This window comes from Octodon degus, unplaced genomic scaffold (assembly GCF_000260255.1).
Source record: "Octodon degus isolate 3935 unplaced genomic scaffold, OctDeg1.0 scaffold00072, whole genome shotgun sequence".
NCBI lineage: Eukaryota > Metazoa > Chordata > Mammalia > Rodentia > Octodontidae > Octodon > Octodon degus.
Window position 1 is genome coordinate 11,138,029 of NW_004524648.1, and position 5,831 is coordinate 11,143,859.

Consider the following 5,831-nt stretch of genomic DNA (forward strand, 5'->3'; position numbering starts at 1 on the left):
AGAGAAGAGAAGAGAAGAGAAGAGAAGAGAAGAGAAGAGAAGAGAAGAGAAGAGAAGAGAAGAGAAGATGAATGATTTAGACATGACATTTAAGGGACAAAAAATTCTTTCATGAAAACCCCAACACCACTCCCTGCCAGCAACCACAGCCCAGCCCCAGCAGGCAGCAGCACCCAGGCTGGCCTCGTGGTGGAGGGCTCCAGGATGAGATGAGACAAGGTGGGAGGGGCACTGGCTAGGAAACAGATTAGTGACAAGCCAAGTCTGGCTGAACTTCAAGCTATGGGGCAAGAGAAACACCAGGGGCAGCAGGCAGATGCCAACAAGTGAGCAGGAAGCCAGGAGGATACACTGCGCAGGATGGGGTGCGAAAGGCACTACACCCTCTATCCTGAACCTGAAAACCCCAATCCTGACCCCCACACACAGTGGAATACCATGGGGCCATAAACTGTTGCGAGAATATTTATTTTCATGGAAAAATGTCCTCATATATTTTGAGTGAAAAGGCAGGTTGCAAAATAATATGTACGGTATGATGCCACTCTTGGAGAGAGAAAAAATATCTTCAGATAAGTCTGGAAAGATATACACCCAAGATTTCAGCAGTGCTGTCTCCAGGTAGTACACTGTAGGGTTTTGTCTTCTACACACTCAACCTATGTTTTCTAATTCTTCTACTATAACAGACATTGTCTGAATAATTTCTTAAGACTGTTTTTTAAAACCAAGGGAAGCATATAAAAATTTTAGCAAGGTCTTGTAGGCAAAGAAAGAATGGGCCAGGTACGTGGAAGCAGGAGAGAAGAAGTAGGAGGGGCAGACTGGGTCAAGATGAGGGTCAGGTGGGAAAGAAGGGGTGCCTCCCTAACAGGACAAAGCACTTGCTGTGAAGACTGGCTTTGGGGGTTCTGCCTCCTCTATCTTCTGCTCCCCAAGGTCCTCAGAAAGGAAGAGTGCTGGCTTGAAGCTGACAGCTGCCTGCAGGAGGGCAGAGGAGGGAGTGGAGCAGTATGGAGCCCCCGGAGGAGCAGGGACTCGGAGGGATAAACTGGGGTGTCTGAGAGGGGAGACCCCCCAAAAGGCAAGCAGGAGCAGCAGTCTGAGTGGCTTCTGAGATGCAAATGAGCCAGGGGTGTGTGTGTGTGTGTGTGTGTGTGTGTGGGTGTGTGTGTGTGTGTGTGTGGGTGTGGGTGTGTGTGTGTGTGTGGGTGTGGGTGTGGGTGTGGGTCTGGAAATTGAACCCAAGGACCTTTCACTGGGCTATATCTCTGTCTCCCTTCTTTTAAATTTTGAGATAGGGTCTTGCAAAGTCACTAAAATTGCCCAGCTGGGCTTGAGCCTGTAGTCCACCAGCCTCAGCTCCCCAGAGTGCTAGAGTTAAAGGCTATTGGATAACCGTGCTGGGGTTCTCCAGCCTTTGCCAGCTGGTGACCTCAGAGCTGGCTAGAAAGGGAGCCCTGGGGAGAGGGAAAGTCTGGTGGGCTCCAGGCCAGGCAGGGAGGGGGAAGTGGTCTTCGCTGACAGCCAGATGCAAGCCAAGCAAAAACCACAATGGTGACTGCCCATGTCACTCTGACCTGTTATCCTCTTGGCCCCTATGGCTCTGTCACCAATAGGAAAATGCCTAAGATGGCCACAACCCTCCTTGACTGGAGAATAAGCAGAAGTCTCATAGGCCGTTTAAAAAGGTAGTGAAGGCAGGCCACATAGCTCAGTAGATTAAAGCACCTGCAGACAGAGGGACCAGGGTTCAATCTCTGGCGTGGTGTGGTGTGCTGGCCCCACCCCTGGGGAGTGCTGAGACTGCATTTGAGACTGGGTATGGTGGCACACTCCTGTAATCCCAGTGCTTAGGAGGCTGGAAACAGGAGGACCACTACGAGTCCGATCTACATAGTGAGACCCTGTGCTAAATACATTTTAAAAAATTTTTCAACAAAAAGGTAGTGAGCCTCCCGGCCCTGGAGGTATTCAAACAGGAACTGGGCCACTATCCTGGCCTGCTCTTCCAAGCACAAGAGTCAGACTCAGGCCCTGCAGTTCCTGTGAGATACATGACCTCCACGGACCTGACCCTGACAAAGGTTGACTTCCCGGTACCCCTCCCTGATGCTCCCAGATCCGTGCCGCGAGAACCTGGCTGGGTCACAGAGCAGCTAAGGCACAAGTGAGGGGCTCTGGTCTTCCTCCTCCCTGGACACACCTAGGGGCTGAGGTCCCTGGAAAGGAAAACGCTGGGTGTAAAGGGAAGCGGCTGTGACTCAGCTCCGGGCCATGGGAGGCACGCGTAGGTCCAGGGCATGTCGCATAATGACAGGACCCATTCCATTAGTCTTTTATTGAAGGCAAAGAAGTGAGGGCACGAAGTGAGCACCGAGCAGCACACAGAGCCACCAGAAACACCGGCGTCATTACTGTCCGTGCACACGGGGGAGTCAACAAAGAGAAAGAAAAACCGCTCTGCCAACGCGGAGAGGTCATGCGAAGCTAACAGCTACCACTAATTGTAGCCACCCTGGCTGCCTCCCACTCGCCTCGCCTCTGCAGCCCCGTGTCCAGGGGCTACAGTTAAATGGGGAGGATTTATAGAGAAATCCACGAGGGCTTGCTCACAGGAAGAACTTCTTGGGCCTTGGAGCCCCTCGGGGGTGAAAGGAGAGGCTGGGGGCGGGGCTGTGTACTGCAGGCCTCCCTGGATCCCTTCTAGCCTCTCGGGGGCTTCACCCCGCCATGGACCCCCAGCGCAGGCTCTGCTCTCCCTGGCCTCCTGTGGCTGACAGTTCCGAGCTGTGCAAAAGGACAAAGGAACTTGAAAAAGGAGAGGAACTGACCTCCCAGCCCCCACTCCCACCCCTGGGCCACTCTGGTGTCGGTCACCACTCTCTCCCTCATTACCTGAGGAGCCCCACACTGTCCACACTTTGACAGATTATTCCTTAGTCTAAAGCCCTGCCGAAGTCATCCCGACATGTTTCCCACCGAGATCCTGATACCTGGATTCCTCATCAGACAAAAAGAAGAACCAACACGTCTCTTCGGCGGCACACAATTGAGCCCATCCTCTCCCCAGGTAGGAGTCCGATTCGTTTTGTTGTCTGTGTTGCACGTACAGTATGACCTCAGGCGATCAGCTGTCTTCTGTGGGGGCAAGTGGCTCACAACTCGCCGAGCCCTGACTCGCCTGGCTCTCTTGTTCTACAGATGGGGAAATTGAGTCCTGGGATCTTACCCAAACTCAAACCCAACATAGGAAACCAGAAACCAACTAAGGTCCCTGCCTTGAGCAAGGCACCTGCCTGGGCCTTGCCACCCTTCCTGGGCCCCTCCACTCCTGAGGCGGCAGCCCCTTTGCCTGCATGCCCTCCCCTGGCCTCCCCTCGGTGGGGGAGTCCCTTGGGGAAAATGATGAGATTTTTATAGCATTCTGTGGTAAGTGCTTAATAACTCTCCAGGCATAGATCTGTGCTTCTCATGGGCTGGGGATAATTCACGGTAAAATATGACTTTTCATTTATCACACTGACGGGTAATAAATACTTCCCAGGGAAACCTGGGCACCAAAGGGGGTGGAGTGAACAGCCACTGGATGAGGCTACAAACTGGGTGTCCGGGTTCCGGTCTCTGGCAAGTGAACATGGGCCAAGCACACTCAAGTCTCAAAGGGACCAGAACCCAGGGATCAGGAAGACTCACAAAATAATGGGAAATTGCTCTTGATTATCAGCCAGGCAGCAGCTTGGCTCCCCACCAGCTCTTCCCCTCCTCTAGGACCAAAGGACAATGGGGCCTTTGTCCAAAGATCAGGTGGCTGCCTTCTGTCTCCTTGGACATGCAGCTCTCTTTAGCTGGTATTGGTGAGCTACGGTGCCCTCAACCTTTCCATCCTCCCCAGCACTGAGCTAATAATTGGTCCTGTGGGTTGTTTTCAGATTTTCCACAACGTATGATAGTCATAATAGGTTCCATTAATGCAGCATCCACGATGCTCGGGAGTGTCTGCTCATTTGGTTCTCAAAACCACCCACGCCTTGTGGCTACTCCCTGCTCTCAGGTGAGGGTGGTGACATTTAAGGTTTGAATGATGTGCCCAAGATCACATCTTGGATGGCATGGTCACATGACATCTCCTCACCGCAGTTGGGCCCACCACAGTCCCTGTCTCTCGATGGACCTGCATCTCGGGTGGCTGCCCCAGAGGCAGATCCTGAGACAAGGATCTGAGTAGAGAGATTTGTTGAGGAGGTGAGCCTAGCAAGCGGGTCCAGGAGATGGAGGAAAGGAGCCAGTGAAGACCCAGCATGAGCAGGTGTCCTCTGAGGGCCTCAAGAATGTGACAGACCTCAGTCAGCCAGGAGTTGGGGTGTGGGGTGGCTGAGGTGGCTGAGTGGGTTCTGTGGCCAGAGAGAGCTTGGACTAGCCACCTCGGGCTGGCAGTGGATGGCCATGAGGCCCCTGTGCACGGAAGTGGTAAGTGCCAAGGAGGTCCAGCAGAGTGTCAACAGTTTCTGCCACCCTGCCTTTACTAGCCTCCAGCATCGCTTGCCTGGACAAACTGGTCTGTCTGTCTTGATCTGGGGCCATTGGCCACATCCAGATAAGAAGCACTTTGTACCTTAGCCCATGCGCTAAGAGCAAACTAGGAAAATGTCCCTGCCCCCAGGAAGGAAACTTGTCACAGAGCCACTGAGCTTAGGGTACTTGTGACTCCCCACGCAGGCCCAGGGCAGGGTCTAATGCAGCACAGGTGCTCAGGGGACTCTGAGCATGCCAAATACATCTCCCCAGGTGTGATTTGCAATGGGGGGCAGCTCCTCTCCTGGGGACCCTGATTCCTGGCCCAACCTTGCATGGACAGGTATCAAGAGCTGGGCAAATTCCCCAGCCCCTACCTGAGTCAGCCTCTGGGAGTCTCCAGGGAGCAGGTCCCCCTCCAGAAGACACAGGTGGGGGGACAAACTCTGACAGAAGGGCAAGGTGGAGCACAGAGACGGAAGCCAGAGAGAGGTCAGCAGACCAGAGTTCTGGTCCTAAGCAGAGGCTGCTCTGTGCCAGGAATAGTCCTCCGGGGTTCATGGCAGTAGATGCTCAGGGCAGGAGCAGAGTCCTGCGTAAAGAGGCTGCATTAGAGGGAGAGAGGAGTTTTGTTTCCATGGCCTCATTATGCATTTATCTTGGAAGTTGTGGCCACTTGCTCCACCTCCTCCACTCATACTCTCTTCTGAGCAGTAACTATTCTGATAGCTTTTAAGAAATCCATGTAGGCAATTGCAGGGACCGGGGTTCAATCTCCAGCACCACAGGCCTCACCGGCCCTGCCCCCTGGTGCACTTAGCTAGCCACCAAGACCAGGCATGATGCCGCACACCTATAATTCCTGTGCTGAGGAGGCTGAAAACAGGAGGATCACTATGAATCCTAGCTGCGTAGTAAGACCCTGTACCAAATACATTTTAGAAAAAGAGATCTGTGTAGTGTAATAATCACAAAGTATCTTACATAACATGAGGGTCCCCTGCTCCAAGAAGCCTGCCCTGGTAGTCCTTCTCTGTTATTTCTGATGAGAAAGATGATCCGTGGTGGCCTTCTCTATCCACTGCAGGCTGCCACCTAACTGCTGCTTCCCCTACCTAACTACGAGCCCCTGGGGAGCTGGCCCAGCCATGTCTCTGCATGTGCGCGTGCACACACACACACACACACACACACACACACACACACACACAAAATGCATGTGCGCTGCCCAGGGCCTAACCCAGGTTGGGCTCATTTCTCCATGAGCAGACGTGTGTCTAGCAATTGAATGGACAAATGGATTCGTGAGCAGAGCC